This window comes from Diorhabda sublineata, chromosome 2, assembly GCF_026230105.1.
Source record: "Diorhabda sublineata isolate icDioSubl1.1 chromosome 2, icDioSubl1.1, whole genome shotgun sequence".
Lineage (NCBI taxonomy): Eukaryota > Metazoa > Arthropoda > Insecta > Coleoptera > Chrysomelidae > Diorhabda > Diorhabda sublineata.
In genome coordinates, this window is record NC_079475.1 from 4,605,650 (window position 1) to 4,631,011 (window position 25,362).

The window sequence follows — 25,362 nt, forward strand, 5'->3', positions numbered from 1 at the left end:
GGTGAAGGGACATTTTTCTCAGTTCTTGATCGCTAGAAATACTCCTTACACCTGTGTCTGGGTTCTCAGTAGCTACTGGAAAAACATTAATTGCATTTTCTTCTGTCACAGAAGTTTCTAATCGTTCATGCTTTTCATAATCAACTGAACCCGTGCCATTGAACCGCTCCATCAATCTCTCCAAACTTGATTTTGTATACTGTTGCTGATAGTGAGGCGTTTTTATTCCATTTTCCCAATGTCCAAATCTATCAATCTTTCCGCTAAATCGAAAAACAATATTATAACTATTATCATGTCATGATATTCACCAAATATCAGTTTTTGACAAATAAATCATAACAAAATATTTTTTTAGTATTTTGATTCACCCTGTATAAGATTCAATGAAAATATGTGCCCTCACATTTTATTTAATTTAAAAAAAAGTAGCTTTGATATCGCACAGCATTCTGGAACACCCAGGAAGATGGATAATTTTAAAATGTGAGTACTAGTGATGGCTATGATCCCTCCCATTTATAAATTGATATCTCAGAGGACAAAGGAGGTACTGAACTTTAATAATGTACCTAATAATGTAAAATTGCACAGTCAAATAAATACCAAAAACTCCGGTAGAATTACGCTACAACTCCACATATATTCTTAGCAGTTCGTATAGTTTTTTTTTCGGGTCTCTTTGTTATGGTAATAGAAAGAAGGACGGTTGGTTGTTTCCTCATAATAGAATACATTCTCTGTAATAAAGAAGAATCACTGTTCCCAACATATAAAACAGTTATTGAGGATAACCGGATGAAATAGAATGAGAAAAAGTACAGTTTATAGTGAGCTCACAAAATCCTTTAAAGGTAAACGAAAACAAGTTCAACTTGAAGCTACTATTTAATCGAAATTATCATCACGTTGATATAAATACAGAAACTATATGAAATAATTATTTGAATTTTGTACTAATTAAGACCTCTTAGATGTTCCAGAAAATATCACTCATACTAATTTGCGAATGGAATAACTTTACTAGATATCAACATTTTCATCATCTATCCAAATTTTCTTCATTTATTAAGTAATTATTGGATAAATGATCAAAAGATACACGTGCAATGTCAGGGGCTATTAAATGATGGTCCATAAATATATGCGGGAAATAAAACAAGATTTTATTCTCCAATATTCACTTACTTTTTTATTTACTAGTAGGTGAGATCCATAGATTCATAGTGAACAAGTTCTCAAAATGAATCGTAGGCCGGCCCTTTCCAGCTATAATGGAATTATAAAATTTGGAAAAGGTGCATATGGAGAGATTCGTTCGTTGTTTGAGTGTAAACATTTTTTTATAGCAAACGGGTTATGCACATTGTTTCTTCTGAATAATTTCCAGAAAGGTCTATTCATTAATTTGTTTTGTTTCTTTTTGTTCTAAATCTAGAGAATTCTCTTGAGATAGGTATATAAGTACATAATGTATCGTAGATAGTTAGTCTTAAATAAATAGTCAAAAAGGTTGAATAAGTAAAAGTAATCGCAGACATTATTTTAGTGATATTTATTAGTAAATTATTATGAGTATAGTGTATGAATAAACGTTACCTTCATATATATTAGATATGAAAAGTAGTTATGTAAAACCTTTACGTAATTATTCAAAATTCAAAGAATAATTTATTAATTTCAGTGGAAACTGGGAATTATTTCATTACTAACTAACTAACTCATTATTCCAATTGAATGATATTTTAAGATTTATATACATTGAAATTAATTAATTTTATTTGAAGCTGTGATATATAATGATTTTTTTGTTGTTAACTTTTTGGCAACACTGTTTTTGATAGATCACACGAGAATCGTGTCTTGTGGTATTGTCAAACTCGTTCAGTTTGGTCTATAATTTAATCATGAATCGACTTACGAACGAACAAGCTTGCAAATTATTTAATTTTACAAATCAAAATTCATGTTCGATTAAGAGAGTGCATCGCGCACTTACATTTTATGGGCAATTTGGTCTGCCTGCTGAGGGAACTAGGTATTCGGAAGCTTGTAACTAAATTTCGAATCCAGTTTTACACTATTGGACATTGAACCACCAACACCTAAACACTGTTTGGTGTGGATTATGGGCCGCTGGCATCATCGGGCCGTATTTCTTCAAAAGCGACGATGGCCGGAACGTTACTCTGAATGGTGAGCGCTACCGTGTGATGATTGATGATTTTTTTTTACCAAAATGGAAGAATTGGACATTCCTGATACTTGGTTTCAGCAAGACGGTGCCACATGCAATACGGCACGCGAAACAATGGCCAAATTGAGAGCCGCCATCGATGAACAGTTTATCTCACGTTTGGGGCCCGTCAATTGGACGCCTAGATCGTGTAATTTAACGCCTTTGGACTATTTCTTGTGGGGCCATGTTAACGCTAATGTCTACAGGGATAAACCAGCAACGATTGACGCACTTGAAACCAATATTGGAGCTTTTATTCGTGAAATACAAGCCGATATGTTAGAGAGAGTGAGCCAAAATTAGAACTTACGCAACACTGTCGGTCGATATTCTAGTTAAACAGAAAATTTGTTATTCAATTTCAATTGAAGATTGTCCTCTACAAAGAATAATCGTAATTACATTGCATTGCTATATAAAAATGAGAGAAATAAAGAATAAAATAATTAAAATTTGATATACACCATTTTTTCATTTGAGGGAATGATAGCCGATGTGCGGTGTTAGTTCTGTTGCCGCGAGTTGGTAAATTTGTTTTTAAAACCAAACTGAACATTTATACTTTTTCCTATCAGAAAAAATTGTCTACACTTAAAAATGGGCAGTCACCTTTAGTAAAGCAACGTCTTTAGAGATTTAGGTTAAAGCACAAACTTGAAAGAAATGCTGAAACTTAAATAAAATATCTTGAGAGGAGTCAACCGACGAAAAAACTTCTGAAAGATGTGACAGAGCGAAAACATAGAGCTGCTAAAATTGAATGGAAACTGCTAATAATACACGAAAAAAAGATAAAGAAATGTGATAAAAAATTACGGATATAACACCTGTTTCTACTCGTTTTGAAACTCCAGTTTCATCTATGTCCAGAAGCCGAAGAAAAATATTAGAGACAGATCTACATTGTATAAAAAAAATGTGAAATTGCGAGATGAACTGGGAAAACTATCAAGGAAATGTGATAAATTTAAAAAGAGATAGCCCAGTCAGAAAATATTCTGAAGAGAGTAAACATTATCCATTATCCTATACTATTATAGAGAATTTCAAAATCTTATAAACTGTGAAAGAAAATAGAGCTTTGAACATGATTTTTCAAATAGAAGTTAAAAATTGAGACTGCTATTGCTCCCTAGAGTTTAGACATCAATCAGATAAAACAAAAGCAAATTATTTTGAAATAAAATATGCTGATTGAGAAAATTGATATTTTTTTAACGATTATGTTTTTCTTCACTACAGGAGACGAGAAACTGTCATGAAAAAGTTAAAATGTAAAATCCATTCTCACTAGACTAAAAATAGACAAAACTCTTCATTTCACCAGCTTTTGTCTATAAATTGTAACAATTTTTTGACAATAAAGCATTTCTCTCTCTATCACACCCGCAAAAAGGATGATTCTGACATAATATCGTAAACAGGTCCACTTTGATTTTGATGAACCATTAAATTGAGAAGTGAGACTCAGTTCCCAATGTGCCCTATTAGTTAATTAACTTTCGTTGATTTTCTTTTAAAATATACTTTTTTGTTAATTTCTCTAATGATAACTGACATATCCAATTTATTGAGTCAATAATTGAAGTTTACTTCTTTTTGTTTTTTACTCTAGTGGATCTCCTTTAGAACACACAAAGTACATGTAAGGTACAGCTGGGTTTCTTAGGTTACTACTGCTTTACTATTCTGTGTCCAAATTCTGGAATATTCAAGAAATGATTATAGGCTCATTATTTGTTAGAGCTGATGTATCTATCCAATTGTTTTATTGTATAATAGAAGATAGATCTTATTTAACTCCTTTGTTCTATCTTGTTTTTGTTATGTCGAATAATTTGAAAAGTTTCTGTGATTTCACTTCATAGGAATTTCATACTAATAACTATTTAAACTATTATATTAGTGAGTCTGCTTATGGGCATTTGATAATGCAACGTTATTTTTTAACAATATCAACGCTGTTTTCTAATTATTCTATCTTTTAGTGTATATATTACCTAGAATCATTAAGAATATCGCTAAACCGAAATGTATTAATATTATACACTGGAATATTGAAAGTTTATATCCACATAAATATATGAGAAAAATAATATTAAGTTAATTATGCATTGAGAAATATCATGATCCAATTACGTGATTCCATGAAAATCAGTATTCTATAAAACTTTCCTATGCCTTTCAATTAGAAATAAAATGTTTTTATGAATCATGTTTGTGATGAAAACCTACACGTGATTCATTATTCACAATTACTGTATAATAAATGAAGTGAAATTCTTCTCTCGCTCGCCACAGCTCATTCTGGACCTAGGTTCGATTCGCAACAACTTTTTTTTATTAATATTGTTTGAAAGAATAACCCAATAATTTATTTTATGGAAAAGCCTATTCATCTATCCACAACAACACATAACAACCTGAAGTGAACAAAAATTTGAAACAAATCTGAACCAAATCGGTTCTAGTGACAATTTTCTAAAGAAAAATGAAAATGAAAACTTATCTTGATTTGTTGGTTAGGTGCAATAGGTAAATTACGTGTATTATTGATATAAATAAAATACATTATTTTAACAGCAAAGAGACAGAAGATTAATTCGAAGAAAACTAGTTTTGACCAAAATTTATTGTGTATCAATTATCTTTCCAACTTAAGCATAATACTGTGAAAAAATTATTCGTTCATTAGGTTGCAGCTGGGAAGTATTATATCAAACTAATTATTCTTCCAAACAATATTAATAAAAAAAAAATTTACTTGCTGGGAAACAAACATGAATCCACAGAATAAGCTGTGGCGAGTGAGGGAAGCCGTGTAGATATTTATCTCGGTAATTCAATTTTGATTCAATAGATTATGAAAAATGCAAAATACGATTATGTATTGATATCTAGTTAACCTAGACCAGGGGTCGGCAGCCTGTGGCTCTTTGGATGTGATGCGGTGACTCTTCAGTTCCATACGCAAATATTATTGATTTTATCAAAAAAATATTTGAAAATCGTTCTGAATCTATTAACGAGGATTGGGCACGGCTTCTATCTTTAAACGACTTTCCGCCTCCTCCACCGTGACACAATTCATCAGGTCGTTAGCAATGTTGCCAAGGCTAGATAAGTTGCCAAAATAAATTCACTTTGAAAGTAGAAATAAAACCGATTGAAATGTTTTGTTCATTTATTTCATAAAACTTATTCTTACTTATTCACTTATTTTACAAAGCATAAATTAATGAAGAAATTAATGCAGCAGATATATTTTGATATAACAATGATTTCGAATAGAAATTCTAAATAAAGATCTCACCAGGTTTCAGATGCTTCTACTCGTGGGATCATTAAATGTTCTTTTTGTCAGATATATGTCTTCCCAAGTTCTGAAACAAGAACTTCCACGCTTTGCAAAAATACCTTGAAGACCATCGGATCAATTTAAATAAAATAGCAAGTGATGAAGTCAGGAATATAACAGGAAAAAATAAAGAGACACAAATATTCTTCAGAGCAAAATAAATCACGAAATTCTGGAGTTTCACAGCATACTCAAACAAGAAGCACTTTGGACTTTTTCAGTCTAAATAGTTGAAGTTATGAATTTGGTAATCAAAATTGTTAATAGCATACCATAGTCAAAAGTACTCTACCAACGCCAATTTTCATTTTCATAATAAGTGTGAGATGGATTTGCAAAGGTGAGGTGTTGAAATGTTTGGCTTTGTGCTTGAATGAAATAAATACATTCCTAATGGAAAAAAGCATTAATTACCCTGAATTAACGAGTGGTTTGAAAAATTTCACTTTATGATGAGTATCAGAGCGAAATTAAATGACCTAAATCTGAAATTGCAAGAAAAGGGAAACCCAGTTTTTGTTTAGGTAGAACAATTGGTTTGTTTTAAGAAAAAATTGAATCATTTTGTAGAATATATTCATAACACTGCAACTGTTGACACAAATTACTTCAGCACACTTACAAAAGATAAATTTGCTGACAGATTTGAGCAATTCAAAACCAACAAAACCACAGTGAATTTCTAGAAATGCAACCGATTTGAAAATTGAAGCTTTGTGGATTGGAAAATGTACAGTGTTGAAAAGCAAGTCCAGAAATGTATGTACGTTACGCAACAAAAGTAGGCAGCTCTGAAATAAATGCCGCGAGTTGAAGCTCTTATATACGCTGCATAGAATAGTCTGCATAAACAAAATATTGCGTTACCATAGCAACAAACAATAACTTATTAGAAGTGTCAGTGTAAAGTTTGACGTCAAAAAAGTAAACTAGAGCTACGCAAAAAATTAAAAGAAAAAAGATGTCCACCGAAACTGTGAAAACCGAAAAATTGGACTACAAGCTTCAAAAGAGGTAAATTTCCCATTGAAGATGATGACCGATCGGGAAGGTCAGTTTCTGTGCCAGTCCCTGAAAATATCAATGCAGTTCATGACATGATTCAATCAGACCGTCGAATTGGGCTAAAAGGGATACCTGAACCACTTAAAAATTGCTGCAGAATGGACCCCCAAATGTTTAGATGTTGACCAAAAGCGTGTAAGGGTAGAAGCATCGCGTTCGATCTGTGCTCGATTTGGAAACGATGTAGACTTCTTACCGAACTGTTACATTTCTACGATCCAGAAACAAAGCAACAACAAGACCTAAGAAGTTTCTTGTCCAAAAATCTGCTGGAATAGTTCTTGCTTCAGCTTTTTGAGATTGCTATGGAGTAATCATGATTGATTTTTTGGATAAGGGTGGAACAATAACTGGAGATTACTATTCGACATTACTGATCACTCTACGGGAAAAATTGAAGAGGTGTTTTGTTTTTGCAGGACAACGCCCCTGCACACAAGTCTCATGTTGCCATGCAAAAAATTTGTGATTTAGGGTTTGAATTTCTAGAACACCCCTTTATTCTCCAGATTTGGCTCCGTTCGACTATCAACTCTTTCCTTAACTGAAAAAAAGTTTAAGAGATCGTGAATTTTCTTCCAACGAGGAGATAATAAAAGCCGTGGAGGTCTGGTTTGCAGAACAAGAAGAAAGGTCTAGAGACGTTGCAAGTTCGCTGTAATAGATGTCTCCAATTAAGAGGAGAATATGTTGAGTAATGAAATATTTTGACATTGAAATTTTGTTCGGTTTAATAGTAATATAGAAGTTTCCAATATATCCTCGTACTTACAAGTTCTAAACAATCAGTTTATAGGTAACATCAGGGCGACTGTGATCCTTCTAGTCGACTTGAATGGATGGACGTATTTTTAAAAATATCTTTATTCCAGATTTTTCTTGAATATAACAAATTGTGATAATGTGCAAAATACTTCAGTTTTTAAACACACTGTATAATAAATTGATGAAAGTTGTGATACCATAATATCTAGGTATACCAACGAGGAACATAAAAAATAAATCGAAAACAACGAAAGCAAACAATAAAAATTATGTTTTGAACACATGACGTTCTAGTTAACAACGTGCTTCATAATATCGATAAATTTTTTAGTCGATAATCGTTTCATGAAATAGGCTGGAAATGTCCGTACGTTTGCTATAATTTATAATTGGTGAGGTTATTTTATTTACGCTTCTAGACTTTTCAGGCAATAATTCAGTAACTGCAAAATATTTCCAACTTCAAGCGGTGATAAATTCTTTTATAAATGCTTGAAAATTCTAATTGTTAGTATATAAAACTAACAGTAAGCTACCGAGGCGCGGATTTTTAATAAAGCAGTGGAAAATAAGTTAAATATATGGGAAAGAAAAATACTGGTATGTGAAAAGAAGGAAGAATTTTGGATGAGGAGAACAAATAATGAAATAAGGAATCTATTCGGAGAAGCAGAACTAAGAATTCTGCCGATAATGTGATCTCTTGTTGCAACAATGTCGATTGGTATTTCTGGATTCCAATCAATATCCTATAAATCCGAATTCACTGATATTCACTGATAAAGATTTATTAGCTCCAGATACTGACAATAAAAACAGTGATATTGTTATGCCTGTTGTAGAAAACATGTCAACACCGAAACATGCTCCTAATGCTGTTCAGCTCTAATTGACTCATGTCCCTCATGTTTCGCAAATAACTAGTGAACTGAAATATTACTAAACCAACCAGGACCTTCTTGTTCTGAGATTGACACAAAAGTTATAAATTCTCCTTCTGACTTTGAATCATATGGAAGTCCACTCCCTTGCAGCTCAGCAGGTTAGAGAAATTCAACCAAAAGGAAAACTCATATGAAATCATTCCAATTCTACGTATTTCTGTCTAGCAGGAAACAGAAATAGACCTAAACGGCATTCAGAAAGATCCCTTTGAAGCAAGTTTAAGAGCAGAAGAGAGAAGACAAATTAGCTTGAATGTTAGAAACAACAAAAAAAAAATGAAACACTGAAAGGCAAAAAACAGCTAGAAGTAAGGCGAAAAAAAGTGGTAATGACTCAAACGATGATAAAACCTTATGCGATAACGACGAATTGAACGATATGGAAGGGGACTAAAAGGCCTGCTTGAAACAACTATAGAACTTGGGGTGATTCAATTGCGGAAAATGTTTTTTTTTCAGTGCTTAGGCAAAAAAGCAATCTACGTATAGAAAGAAAAATTCTCATCAAGAGCTCTTAATATCAATTTCAAGTTTTACCATTTAAAATGCACGTGAAAAAAATTTTTTTTTAAATTTCCTATACTTACTTTTCACAATAATGCAAATCAGTTTGATGTACCTTGTGGGGAATTTTATATTCTTCGAGTTTTTTTCTGTAATTCGTTCACCAATAGGAGAAAAAACTTTTTTCAAAACCTGTGCATTAACGACTCCCCTGTTCAGCAGCAGTTTTTTAAATTTGGTGCAATCATAACTGAGAAAATTTTGATATCTCTATCACAAAAGTTCACGTAGAATGAAGATTATAATGTCGCATAATGTTTATAATGTATTCTTCAATGTACTTCACAATCAAATTAATAGTTCAATATAACCAGTATTCACTTCAAGACAATAATTTAGGTGATTTTGGAAATCTAATACGACATTTTATATGACCTCAGGGGTTATTTTGTTAATTTCTTCCGTTATCCTAACTTTGAAATCAGCAATATTGTTTGGTCTATCAAAATATGAGATTTTAAATAACTCAATAAATAGTTTTACGTCTTCCAATCCACCTATTAGGAAAAACCTCGTTTAAATAATTTCTAGCTGCACGTGCAAAATACGGTGGAGTTTTGTCTTTTTGATAGCAAATAGATCGATCCATCTGATTTGGATAATTAACAACTGGAAAAAAGTTTTTGTAATTTAGGTACTAAGAACTTAGTAAAAAAATCTAGGGATACTTCACAATTAACAGTGCCCTCAAAAAAATAAGGGCTTATAATTTTATTGTGGATACCAGCCCCAACGTTCATATTTTTAGGATATTCAGTGTGAGCCTCACACATCCGCTCAAATATCTACGGTTCTGTTTGTTTTCCAATATTTTTTACATGTCCAGTTTGACGAATGTTTTTCCAATTTTGCTAACTGTAGACTGCGAAACGTGTTGACCCGAGTATTTATTATTAAAAATTTCACAAACCTCCTTTAGAGTAACTGTTTTATCACCATAACCAATCATAATTAAAATGTCTTTTCTATGAGTCTCGAACAAATAAGTTATAATTAAATTTAAAAAACGCACAAATAATTTATTGACGTCGTAAGATCCACCTGACAAGGTTAAGTTCTTCGAATATCAATTACAGAAAACAGTTATGTGAGGAATAATCAATATTTCATAAATACGCACGCACGGCACTCATACCGAATTAAGAAATGAAAAATAATGTTAACTTCTCGTATAAAATTAGGTAAACATCTAACAAACCATCAGTCTACGTAGTTGGATAAATGTGTGAAAAAATTCATTATCTCCACTGTTTACTAATGAAAACATCGAATCGTAAACATAAATGCAAAGACAGGTATGAATTTGATAATAACGATTTAGATATACGTTTATAGAGTTAATATGGACACATGGAAAATCAGAATTATTAAAATGTAATGTCTCCAGAGCTGAGTAAAGAGGTTGTAGAACTCGTAAAGGAAGTTCTAGCAGCAGACCGCCAGGAGCTTTGAAAAAACTGTGTTGAACGTGTTATTAAAGGAGAAGATGAGTATTTGGTATCACACTCTTCACAATCCTTTATAATTCAATTAAATGATGACTCTAGTTGAGACGATTCTGACTATCATGATTGTTTATAAAGGTACTCTGGAATTGAAATGGTTTTTTCTTTCGTTTTATTCAAAAAAAATTTTATAATCTGCTATGATATTGCAAGAACTATAGTTGTCGATCTAATAAAATCGGTATATTTATGGTACTCATAGTGTTAAGTTTTAACACTTTCGCTGTCGCACACCGCTTAAATAGCCAAAATGCCGGGTAACTCGCTTATTCTATTTAATATCACTACTTCCTAATTCTGCAAGTAATTAAAACTCTATTAATTACGGATAAATAAAAATACTTATATTTTTACTACTAACTGTAATTAATAGAGCCGGGAGTGAAGTGATAACGTCCCCAATTCTAATAAAAACTCGCGCTGTTGCCAAAAGGTTCATATTTTTAAGAAATTGTTGTTGTGGACTCGATAATTCTATTTTCTGTTTTATTCTTTTTGTATTGTATATTTCTGTTTTGTTGATCAATGTTCACCATTTGTGACTGAGATATACTGGATTAAATAATCGTTAACAAACATTTTTATTCTCGGAGTGGTCCTTCACGCTAGATTATTGAAACTTTAGGACGTTATATTGAAACTATAATTCTCAATACAACTTACGATACCACATTTAGTCCACTGCTCATAAGTTTTTCTTAATTTTCATCCATCTTTGCTCAACTTTGAGCAGGATTGTAGTGAATTTTTCCGATCATTGGAAAATTACATTCAGTCGCTTCGATCAGTTAGAGCCAAACATTCATCTCTTCCGCTACAACCTTTTTTTGGACACATTATCGTACATCTAACTCTAGTAAATCTCTTGAATCTAAGTTTCCGAGATACATCTGACAACAGCGCAAGGAAAGTCTACAACCAAACAACAATGATATTATTTTTAAATTTACACTACCGTTGTAAGAGAGGAGGTGTCGCTCAACAACAAAGCAGTCTTGATAGGAGTGAGAGAGATTGTTGAGTTCCCAATCTCAACGGTAAAGTTTTTTGTTGAATTATGTTAAAGAAAAAATACTTTAAGGGGAACATTTTCGTTTAAAATTATAATTGATAGTTTTCACTATATACACTGAATTATTTACCAACACCAATTATGTAAACTGATCTTTGATTAACCAATAATTACAGTTAGTCATGACTTTTTTACAATTTTTTTTACTAAAAAATATAATTATAAACTTTATAGCCAGACATACAAGGTTTTGAACCAAAATAACAAGACATTCTGGAGACTTGGTAGGTTTCATTTTTTTTTCAATTCTGACTACATTCTAATCATAATTAAGTAACGGAGAAAATTAGAAGAGTGGAATAAAAATAATTATAATTATAAGATTAAATATATAAAATGATACTATGAAATACTTTGAAAAATTAATCTTTTTCAAACGGTAGGGTGTCATAAAAAAGATGATAGACCGCAGGTATTACTTCATTCAGTTGCTGTAAATGGTCGTATCTACTTTTTTTTAATCGGCAGGGAATTTTGATAGAGAGAAATTATAGAACCTACCTCTTGATTTTTTCGACTTTTTTTTCAATGCCATGCAATTGTCATCAAATTCAGTTTTTAGTATAGTTTTCCATCAGGTCTGTACTGTACGGCACACGAATCATTAACAGTAGGATCTCCTGTTTTGTATACAGGACGAATTGAAGTGTGGTATTTTAGTGTCGAAAACTTCTTCAAATATCTATGTTTCAAATATTCAACTTGATAGGGTCGAGGATTTAAGCGAGCCGATTTACAAGCAGCAATACACTCAGCAGGCGAATAAATTTGTCTGTTATGGATTCTTCGCCCAATTGTGGAATGCATGCTGTAACATTCCATCAGTGTATGTCCACTTACCAACTACTTCTGAATAATAATTATGCCCTTGTTTATCGATAGATTCAGTAGTGCGTTTAACAAAGTTATGTTTTTATTTTGCGCGATGTATCCATCACTATACGAAATAATTCTTCTGATACATTGGATTCGATGAAATTGTACAAAATTACTGTAATATCATTATTCCTCCAGCTTCGTGCCATAAAAAGTAATATGCATGATTTGTTAACAAGGTAGATTTGTCAAGTATTGATTGAAGATCCATTGGGAAAACAAGCCGGGCATTACTTTTGTTTAAAGACCTCATTGTGTGCTCTATTTTTTTTAGTAATGTGTCGATTGTATAACTGCTCATCGACGTTTCCAGCCTTATATGAGATAAGAAGGTCATTAATGTTTTTTCAGACAATTTAAACCCAGATTGTTCAAACCAGACTCTTCATGAAAAGTTTTCAAGGAATGAGAGTTAATGTTCTAATCTGCGCAGTACTCAACATAACTCCTGTACAATGCTGCTTTGATTTGCCACATTGGCGCCAAATACTTCTTACTCATTTCTATTTATTTCTATTTCATATTTAAACCTATAAAGTTTACATAGGTAAACATAAAATCAGAATTAAGAAAATGTGATCAGTTTCCAGAACTGAGTAAAGGGATTGTAGAACTAAGAAAGCTCTAGCAATAGACCGCTAAGAGTTTTGAAAAAACTATGTTGAACGTGTTATCAAAGAAGAAGATGAGTATGTGTCATCCCACTCTTTACAACTCTTCATAACTCAATCAAATGATGACTCTATTTCAGACGATTCTTACTACCATGATTATTTATAAAGATACTTTGGAATTGAAATGTTGTTTTCCTTTTGTTTTATTTGCAACGAATTTATGTTCCTTCATGGGTTTTGCTAATTTTTTTTTCTAGAAAAATAACTAAAGGGGTACAAAAAGGGATCAGTTCACGTCTCTGGTACCCTTTTTAAACTAAACGCCCTCACAGGCAGGTACATTTTACTCGTTCATCCATTTACGTTTTATGATTCAATACTCCGTTGTAGCAAATTATCGAGATAAAATAATGATTTTTTCCTAACTTCCAAGTAGGTCTATTATTAAGTGCATCTGTCGAAATAACGGCGTAGAATGCCATCCAAGAACTATAAAAGATCTAGATAACTAGATGAATTGACTATAAAAGCTCTATTATAATCTTCTACATTCAATGGTCATTGAATATAACTTGTTCAGACTCCCAATGAACCCTTGATTAATGGAAACTCTGCAAAACAATCATGAAATAATTTGAAATATATCTTTCCATTACCTACTTTGCTCAGAAGAAAGGGTAATTTTGGTTCGACAAGATTAAAGGTCCGGGCTTTTTTGATCTTCTGCCTCCGGACTGACGGCTTAGAAACGCTCTAAGCTTCATATAATTTTTCATATGGATGTAATGATGAATAATTAAAGTACTTTCTAGCATCGAGTAGAAAGCCTTTTGGTTTTTGGCGTTGATTTCCAATCCATTATTGTATGTGGCGTTATACTCTCCCTCAGATTTTTTAGGTAGCAAATTTTCTGTTCTACTTGCGGCCAGCCCCAATGGATAAGGAGTAGCACTGCTACTCATTTCAACTCCATCAACAGTATTCGTACTAGTCATACATCCATCTTGTAAGAGGAACTGAAGATATAAACTCACAAAAGTGCACTATTAATATTTGTGGAAACAACAGCCCTGTACTACCTACTCGCATTATATTTCAATTTGGGAATCACCATTGAATGATACCATTACATCGAACTGTCAATTATATTCAATTAACAATAGTAATAATAGTAACGACTTGTCAATATTCTCTTGTTTTCTTTAGCTTATTTGATAGTTGCAGAAAAAATTATGAGATAATTGAACATGTCAAAAAAATGGGAGTATTCTCATGCATTACTTCTCATTGTCATTAGCGAAATTTATATATCCGATACTTTCGAAATTCTACAGCAACAGGAAACAATGAAAATTCTTCTCATGTGAAGTTACGATGATGGTGTAGTTTATTTTTTTGATGTTACGTTCCAAAGCGCAAACAAATTACTAACATTGAAGTAGGCCTAACTAGAATCGCGTCAAAACTGTAACTATTCATACAGATTCCTTAAGCATTATACAAAGTGTCCAACAATTCAAATAACATTAGGTTTCTATAGAATGGTGCATCACACTCTCAAGTATTCATATTCAAAATTACTTAAATGCAGTTTTATAAAACAGACGAATTAGAAGAAGTGGTCAGCGAAACTTTACAAATGATCCTTCCAGACTTTTTTTGGATACTTGAGGAGATATTGTGGACGAGATAATAAATGTTGTTAATCATGTTTTTCAAAATACAGTTGGTTACTTTGAAATAGAAGGAGGAACTAAATTTACACATATTTCCGTGAATTATTTGCTACAATAATCATAGAATAATCAGTTAGAATGTGGTCTCGATAGTTTTCACTCTGATTTATCAGATCATGAAGAACTGGAGTATATAAAGGGTATTTGAAATTATTTGTTGATGTGCACCCTTGTACACCTTTTTGAACAAATGAACTGGATTAGATAGAATACTTGAAGTCACATTTTCTATGTCAACCTAGAGGAAATCAAAACATTGGCGTTGCGTTACTTTATGAACACATTCCGTATGCACGCTATTGACCGGCGTTTGCCATCAGTGGAATAGAAATTTCTTTGGAAAAATGATGAACGACAGACTACGATGAATAATATCCCACTTCCCATGAAATGTAATTTTGATGATTGATATTTGTCCCACCTCCACTAATGAATGTAAGTTTTTGGTAAGAATAAATTGAAATTATATGATTCAGTACAGCAATAGTATTTGCTAGAGATGGTCAACTATTGTTGTTTATGTGGTAATTTCATTTGTCACAATATTTCACAAACGCGTTTTCATTCAAGAAAATACTTTTGTATTAGAACTCAATCAACATAGCTCAGAATACAGCTCATGATATCACAAACTTAAGAACTATCTCATCTCATTATTCATTAGAAATACTTTTTGATGAAGAAATTAATAGAGAGATTGTATTCGGAACTATTCTGTTCAAAGTTCATTCGATGACTGAGAGAGCCAACGTTAAAACTGAGAGCGTAATTTTTTACTTTTAATATCTTCAATACAAATAGTGAACCGTTCTATACTGTCACAAATATGGACAACACCCTATTGTTGAGAAAATATGTCAAGCGAAAAAAGATCAGGTGAATGCGAACTTGATAAAATATAAAAAATGATCTTCAAGGAATCTGATATAAATTCTCGATCCTCCATAATCTCTGAGTTTGAAACTTAGACATGTGTTTCAAAATTATTAAGATAAATAGCGTTAGCTGTCACATGTAATTTGAAAATATTACCTCTGTACTGTGAATCAAATGTATGTAGAATTGATTGAATTTGAGGTTATTGAATAGTGTTTTGCATAATTGAAATTGTTTGATTATAATTCCATATGGTTTGGAGTTTATCAATATTATAAAAATATAGTAATGATAGAATAATTGGTGAGACATTTCCATTTTGAAATTTGATGTTTAAATCCGGTTTCTCTTCTAAATAATGTCTACTCTAGCTTAAACAACCATCACTCCACTGTAACAACTTTTTGTGATTTTTCTAATGCTTTTTATTGTGTTGATCCTAAATTTTAATCAACAAATTGCAGTACTACGGTTTCAGGGGAACACCTCTAGCATGATTTGAGTCATACCTTACCAACAGAAGTCAGCTTGTAAAGGTTGATACAACGATGTCTTCTTGCAAGCCAATAGAATATGGAGTGTATCAAGGCACAGTATTAGACCCCTTTTTTGTTTCTTCTGTTCATAAACGTCATCGCCTATTTAGGCATCAGTGGTAAAATATGTCTATTTGAAGACGATACTAGTTTCTCTTGTAGCAACCCTGATCTCATAGCACTTCATAGGACCATATCTAGTGACCTAATCGCTCTTAAATCATGGTGCGATTCTAATCTTCTCTTTCTATAACCAAAATTTTATCATATAAAAATACATTGCTGCCTTTTTTATTAAATAACACTACCGTTGGCGTTGTTGATTCGGTATAATTATTAGAGCTTGTTGTTGAAAATTCCATGAAATGGGAGTTACATATTGCCGCCTTATGTAAAATATTCCAAAGAACTAAACTTATCCATTTCGTTAACAGTCTATTACCCACTTATTTGAGCGAATCTTCAAACTACAAAAGAGAACTGTTAGATATTTACTCGGACTAAACAGCAGGGCTCACTGCAGGGACTAAAAGATTGAAAATTCTGACTCTTCCTTCCTTATTCATCTTTGAATCTGCCTAATTCGTGAGAAAGCTTCTCCAATTTCAGAAATGTCTTTGCACCTACTTACCTACACGTTCAGAATTAGTTAAGTGCTCAATATTTTACAATGCAAAAAAATGCACAATCACTTGAATCAATTGAAATCAAACCGATATCATCTCTTCCCGTATTTCGCAATAATTTGAGGGCATATTCACTGGAAAATGTCTTCTACTCTCTAAACGACTTCTATTTTAAAATCTAATTCCGGACATGCTGCATACTTGTTTAATTTTGCTATGGACTACAACTATATATACTAACTATTACCTATTAATATTACTTATAATTTTTTTACTCTTTGTGGTTTTCTTCTGTATATTCAGATTTTATTTTATTTGTATCTCTATTTAGTAACTTTTATGTTTGTTTTTCAGTTTTTACAAGCTTTTATTTACAAATTGTAACAATTTGTTGTCAATAAAGCATTTCTCTCTATCTCTCTTCTTTTTTCTATTTGTTCACCAATCAAACTATTTCTTTTTTTCTGGATACATTATTTTCTATTCCTAGATTCGTTATTTCTCGTATCAATTGGATGGAATATAGAATGGGTAAGTATTTTATCAATCAAACAAATGTTTCTGGAGACATGACATTTTCTGTTAATTTCATACAATTCGACATTGAGGGAACAAATTCAATCATATTTTTCAGTCTTGACTATGAACTGGATTTTGATTGAAAATTTCGTTCATATGTTCAATTTCATTTTTTCTTATTCCGTCATCTATATTAAAAAGAATAGATAGAATGTTAATTTTCTACTGCACCCTTATGAATTTGTTTATATATTTTATTTCCATATTTGAAAAACAATGAAGTGAGTATCGTCTTGAGACATGACTGCTTATTTGCAGTTTGCTCAAGTTCTTCAATACTAATCACTTCTTATGACATTAATAAACACGCATTGAAAATTTTAAAATCTGTAATTTAATCTTTTCCCATAATCTAGAATGTTATTTGGAAGAACGAACATCTGAATAATCACGTAGTGAATTGAAAAGTGTGTGAATGTACCTTCAATAGAAGAGGTTAGTTAGGCAACTAATTGATGATAGGGGTCGGGGCATTTTAAACTTCCAGTTTCTCGTCAATTCGATGCCGTATCAAAAGTTTTTGATTTTTGGTTTCTAACATAGATTCAGATATAAATGTGATAATTTATAATTTATGAATTTATTTCTTCATATCCAGTGAATAATTTTCTGATCATATAGATAGATTTGGTCATATAGAGCTCTATAATTGGTAATAGAAATTCGGAAAATGGGTAACTTTCCCGTTAACAGAGAAACTTTGTGAAATTTGTTATTTCATAATCTGGAATTTGGACACTTTTCCTGGAAAAGTAACCTTTCATACTTTGGAATTGATTTTTTTTAAGATCTTCACATTTTACACGTACTCGAAAGAACTTTGTTTATTTTATTGTCCCTCTTCATTGCATTACACCAATATTTCCGTTTTTTTACTTTTGATACAATAATGAATTCTTTATTTTTTGTAGTTGTATGGAATATTTTGAGCAGTCACTTCAAAAAACACATACAGAAAATCGGCGGTGATGACGTAATTCACTGACCGAGCTGAAGTAACTATAAATGGTAGAGAAACCAAATAAATTGCTAGATTTTAATTATAAAGAATCCTTTTCTATGAGATAATAATCCTAACATCGATTTAAACCTCATATACAACTAAGATTAGGCAAAATAGTGCAGTTGATTTTCTTGTTGTCACAGTATCTCTAATTAAAAAACAATAAATGAGAACTGAATACAAAACCAACTTGGTCCTTAAGACCAGCAATCCTACCTTCTATAAGACTGAGTGTTGGTTCGAATTATACAATAATTGAGTAAGTATATTAATTTGAAGTCGCCATTGAGTACCTCTGTTATTTGTACTTAATAGCCAAAAATCGAAGCACTAAATTTATGTGGTTTGATCTTTGAAAATTTTTTTTTTGGGATTGAAGTAACTTCAGAGAGATCTTGATTTATTTGTTGACATAATTAAACTTGACCTCTTGAGATCTATCTGAATGGTCAGAGGTTAGAAAGGCGATAATCAAATTATTAAATCCAGTGAAATTGCTATAAATATTCTGTGATTTGAAATATGGAATATTCTGGAAGGGATTTTACTATGATCAACATAACGTATTATTTGCTTTTCTGAGATTTTTTCCCAGATTTTAGACATTGAGGGATGAAGACTGATGAAGACCTCGTAAATGAGAATTATCAGAAGGTCTAGAAATATCAGGTAAAGCAACAACAAAGGCATGTTTCTAAATAATTGGAAAGTAATGTCGATTAATACATTCATTAAAAATGTGTGTCAAGTATTTTTTATTGGAGTAGCGAACTGTATGTTCAGGCCGTCACTACCATTATGGTTTTGTTTCAATGACTTCGATAACATTTAAAACTTCGCCATCATTCGACTATTAAAACAATTATAAAGAATTTAAATATACAGAGTGATTCATTAAAAATGTCTAATCTATGAACTGTAGATTCTAGACCTCAAAATATGATGATTCTGCTTAATATGCCCTATGCAAATATTGCTAGTTTCCGGGGTGTTCAAAGTTCAAATTTAAATTTTGATTTTCTTAATAATTTTTTATGTTTTCAAAATTTCTCTTTGAAAATTGGCAATTTCCCGTTTTTTGACATGAGGAATCATAATTTGCACTCTAATATAACATTGCTAATAGAGGGCGCTAAATACACTTGTTTGTGTTAACTAAATCAAAGTAAACTTTTTTTGGGCTGAACTTACAACTAAAATAATATAAGAATATTAAAAAAAAGTTACTCTTTTTTGATTCGTGTAACTCAATCGGTTATCGAGTTATTTGCTTCTAAAAGCGCCTACAATTTGCCCATTTTTTGCAAGATAAACAAAATGTTAACCCAGATTTTCTGGATACAATTATTTTTACTGATGAGGCAACATTTACCAGACGAGGAATATTTAATTATAAAAATAATCATTTGTGGGATTCTGAAAATCCACATGCTATGAGGAAAACACATTTTTAGCGCGAGTTTAAAGTTAACATTTGGTGGGGTGTGATATGTGGTTATTAAATAGGTCCTTTTGAACTGCCAACCAATTTAAATGGACTTCTTTATTTAGTTTTTCTTCAAGAACATTTAAACGAATTACTAGAGGATATACCTCTCGCTTTGAGACAAAATATGTGGTTTTTGCACGACGGAGCACCACCACATTGTTCTTTACAAGTTCGTCAAGACAATTCGAACAGTTTCCGCATCGATGGATTGGTCGTGGAAGTGAGTTTGCTTGGCCACCAAGAGGCCCTAATTTAAATCCTCCGGATTTTTCAATTTGATCGCAAATGAAGGCATTAGTTTACAAAGAAAAAATTACTTCTCTTCCACAACTGCGACGGAAAATAGAAGAAGCCGCGGATGTAACTAAAAATAATAGACAAGGATTATTTGATATTAAGAGATCTTTACGAAAGCAGATCTTAAAGTGTATTGAAATAAATGGTGGGCATTCTGAGCATTTGCTTTAAAGTTTTTTATTTCTGTTCACAAATTTGTTATTGTTACATATTTAATGAATAATAAAATTTTTTATGAAAAAATTAAAATTTGTTGAACTTTTTAGAAGAAAATAACTCGATAACCGATTGAGTTACATGAATCACAGAAGAGTAACTTTTTTTGGTAGAATTTAACGCTTTTTAAAATTTTTATATTATTTTAGTTGTAAGTTTAGCCCAAAAAAAGTTTACTTTGATTTAATTAACACAAACAAGTGGAACTAGCGCCCTCTATTAGCAATGTTAAATTAGAGTGCAAATTATGATTCCTCACGCCAAAAAACGGAAAATTGCTAATTTTCAAAGAAAAATTCTGGAAACATAAAAAATTATTGAGAAAATCAAAATTTAAATTTGAATTTTGAACACCCCGTATCTAACACCCCGTACAACTAGCAATATTTGAATAAGGCATGTTGAGCAGAATCATCATATGTTGAGGTCTAGAATCTACAGTTCAGAGATTGGACATTCTTAATGAATCACCGTCTATATATATATATATATATATATATATATATATATATATATATATATATATATATATATATATATATATATATATATACATCTTCATCTGGTTTGAAATCACTTCTAGATTCATTAATAAAGAAGTTATTAATGTCTTAAGCCTTAACAAGTGATGAGGGCAATTGAGTACTAGAGGATTTCATGACATATTAATTTTTTCAAAACTTTCCATTTTCCATGAGTATCACAACCGCTCAATTAAAATTGTAAATTCTGTGTTATCAAATGGTGTTTAAGACGTAAAGTACATTTTTTCTTCTAGTGGAGCATATTTATCTATCAAATATAATATTCATAAATAGCAAAAAAACGTAAATTCAATTATATAAAACAACTTTGAAACTGAATTGTACACAAAGGATTTCAACTTGTATTTATACAGTCTCTAATAGGCAAACTATTACATTCTCCAAAACTTCTTTCTAGATGGCATATGAACCTGAATTACAGCTACCATCTTAATTAATTTCTAGCCCTTCCAAGATGTACAGTTAAAACAAGTTAAGCAAATCAAACATACAATTTCTTAAATCGCATGCCATGTGCTCGATCACATTTATGGATTCTATATCGAAAATTATGTTAACTTTGAATGGGATTTCATGTTCCTAGGTTTTCTTGTGGTTGAGATATTCCATTTTTTGAAGAAGTTATGAGCGTAGTTTGATTCCGATGAATCTATTCAATGTAAATAACAGAATTTCAAAACAATTACTACATTACTTGTTAAGAGAGTGTTAAAACATTAAAAGTCACTTTGTGTATGATCCAGTGTGATGGATCTCTATTATTAAAGATATAGACATGCGATTTTCGCGACCCAATATAAGTTTTTTGTAAAACTTCTGAAGCCATAATCAGAAATATTCCAACTTCTGTTCTTGAAATACAAGGCGAAAACATGAATGTTAACTTCTGGAGATTTTATTATTTTCCAGGTCCTGTATAAGATCATAAAAAAATGATGAATTCTTATTATAGATATTTTCACATGAAAGTCAGTGGCGTATTTTAAAAAAGGTATGGTTTAAATGGAAAAAAACCTGTATATTTTAACGTAAAACTTTTTTCTGAATACATTAATGTATCACTACCTAATCTTCAATAAATTACAGCTTCAAAAAACAGAAAAATCCATATTCGTTCATTTAATAATAGGCCACGAATTCTTTAACAAATACATAAAAGTTGAATATGTATAAAAATGTTTACTGTACACATGGAAACTAAGCCACAAACGAAGTCAATACAAATCAATAATGACGGTGAAAACAGGGAATTTCAAAATTTTTAAACTTATGATAAGGCGCTGCAAATATGTTGAAACAGGTTTTTCCATTTTGTTATAAAATTCAAAAAATAAAAAAGATCTTAATAGGTTTCCAGAAAGACGTCAGCATATCTCGGGTTAAAAGTCTCCGGTTAAAAACCAAATCCATTAGATTATGTGTGTGGAAGCAAGACCCATTTCTTCTAGAAAAATAGACGAAGAGGTAGGAGTTTCGAAATCAAAAGTACAATAAATTTTGAAAAATCATTTAAACCATGAAAGGTGAATATTGTGCAAGAATTTCATCCTGATCAGCCATTTAAACAATTGGAGTTTTCAAATTGATTTTTAAAGAAAACTAATGAAGATCTTGATTTTGCAAAAGAAGTAATATAGTCTGATAAATCCCATCTAAGTAGCAGTGGTATATTTAATAGCCAAATTCAAGACATTGGTATCAATAAAACCAACTTATTACTTTTGAACGACAGCAACAAGGCTGATTTGGTTTTATTGTTTCATGTTTTGTATGGGGTACTAAAATTGTATTTACAATTTTTGATAGAAACTTACCAGCCCAAGGATACCTAAATATATTACAAAATAATATGCCAGAGTTGCTAGAGTCACAGCGAAATCAGCAAGATGGAATGCCTGCTCGTAATTCAAAGGTAGTTAGAGAATATTTAAGTTCTCATTTTGGTAGACGCTGGATTGGCAAACATGCTAATCAGATGGCCCCCGAAGTTACTGGACTTGAATATTATAGACTTCTTTGTATGGTTATACTTAAAAAATAAGATTTATGCAAATCGCCATAATAATATAGATGATCCTCAACCGAAAAAGCTTTCGGAAACTTACAAAGGCAACCGTTTACGATTTTAAATGCCTTAATGCGAATTGAAACTGTATGTGGTTATATATAAGACAAGAGTTTGAACAATTTTATTAGATTTATATGATTTTTTTGGTTTTTCTAATGAATCTTCTAATTTGATTCTTGTAAGTAAAGTTTTTAATGTTGAATCTGTATCGATATATTTTTTGTTTTCAATATTTTCAAGTTTATGTTAAAGAATGATATTTTGAGTTTTTGCTTAGAATATGATCAAATAAATTGGTTTAAATCACATAGCGATTCAAAAAAGTGAAAATTAAATAATAATTAAATGCTTGTGTGAAAGGATTCATTGCCTACTATTAAATAAATGAATATTTTTTGGCTTTTTAAGCTTCAATGTCCATTTGTTTGTTTGTGCCCAATTTAAAAAGCAGTGCTCTAAAAAAATTTTTGAATACGCCACTGACTTTTAAGTAAAAATATCTATTATAAGCAGTTTTCATTTTTTTTTCAACATCCCCATGGCGTCCCGTATATAGACGAAAATATCCTGACCGACACCATCTACCAAAGGTATGTTTTGATATAAGAAGACGATATAATTATCACCGACGGAAACAATCTTGGTATTGTAATCATTAGTTAAGAGTCCGAACAACAGCTCTAATAAAATAACCCACGCACATCCACTATAAGAAAGCATCCGATTCAGCTGCATCAGTTATACTTCGGCGCAAGCTTTTTTTTAATATGTGTTATTCACATATGAATTTATTTTTCCAATCACAATCCATTGAATAATCATAACTTCTACTATTATAACACTTAAATAGGCACTTCCCCTCATTTTGTATGGGGGGATTGTGGGAAATCATATAATAGATTCTAATAGTGACATGAAAGATGGAACTTCCTAAGATTCTTGAAAACGTTGTTTTAAGATCTCTTGGGGCATAATCCTTTAAATATCAGACTAAAGATATGGTTGCTATGGAACTTTTAGAACGTATCTTCTGCAGTTATACCTGACGAGATGTTAGGTTATCTTGGACGTGGGGTATTACTGTTCTACAGAAAATGGTACTCTATTCAAGCAACTTGTGTAATTCATCTTATGTTACTCGTTTAACTGATTTGATATTTCTAAAATCAAATATAAATATCAGTAGATAAAAAATGCAATATTTTTAGTGGAGTTTTCACAACTGCAGAAAGCTTGGAGACATGCGTTATAATACTAAGATTGCTATTATATGAATTAAAAATCTATAGGATGATCAATTGGAAGTAATGAAATAATGTTTGAATTTGGCGAAAGTGACTTCCAATATTTGAACACTATATCATGAAATGAAATAATGGAACAACAAATATCATAATTGATAGTTTCTTGCCTGTGAACTTCACTTGTCGGAATTGAATAGATTCATAAAGATCTAAGTTCTACACAAGAAATTGAATATCCCGAAGAACGACAAAACTTATGTGCAAGAAACCTCATTTGAAGTTGATCCAATTTGTCATTTAGAATTGAAAAAATGTGAACAAAGATAGTGTATTCCATTTTAAAAATCCTATTTTTCATTTGTTCAACTCTTAAAGACATCCTGTGTGGCTGGAAATTATTTCAAATGGTAGCCGCAATTGATGTTCATATATAAAAAAAAGAATATTGAAAAATGTTGTGGCTGTATATTATCAATGAAAAGCACTTCAGCCATTCAGTCAAAATTTTAATTCTATTCAATTAGTTTTATACATGTTTAAATTTGCTTTGCTTTGTATACTTAAACGTAGAAGCGATTGTGATTTGAAAAACATCATAAATGATTTGTTTGTGTATTATAAGAGTTGCCGGGACTAGATAATGAATTGTAAAGGGTCAGAATCGACCAAAAAATCATATTAGTGCTGAAAATAGGCAAAACTTTTTTAAAAACTTACCCAGAAAAATACTTTGTAAATCACATTAGGGTAAACATTACGATGCTCTTAACACAAGTTTCACTTCCAATTTTCTATGCAGAAAGAAAGGATTTTCACATTTATTCGAACGCGATATTTCGATAATGCTGAAATTAGTATTAGAATACTAACCGCACGATGCTATCGTCTGTAGGGACATAGAGTCACTGCGGCAGGAATAGCTGAAGAGACTGAAAGATCTCAAAAACGCGGATGCTGAAAATACGTCGCTTAGCGTCGAAACGCATCGGGTAGGGAGGAGAGGGATTGCAACTTTATTCAAATTTGGAATGATCCTTATACTTTTTAAAGGTATTGAAACTCGGTTAGCCATGAAATTTGAGAATTTGTGAGTCATGAATAATAAAACAGTTTTGGAGGAAAATATATCAAATTGATAAATCTCT

The 25,362-nt window shown here is 31.4% G+C and overlaps 1 protein-coding gene across 1 annotated transcript in view; it reads right to left on the bottom strand.

Annotated features, from left to right (window-relative positions):
- Positions 1–25,126, bottom strand: part of LOC130453164 (uncharacterized) — a 519,843-nt gene extending 494,717 nt beyond the window's left edge. The window contains exon 1 of the mRNA XM_056792772.1: positions 24,935–25,126. The gene's annotated coding sequence lies outside the window, so the exon portion shown is untranslated. The remainder of the gene's footprint in view (positions 1–24,934) is intronic.
- Positions 25,127–25,362: the final 236 nt, after the last annotated feature.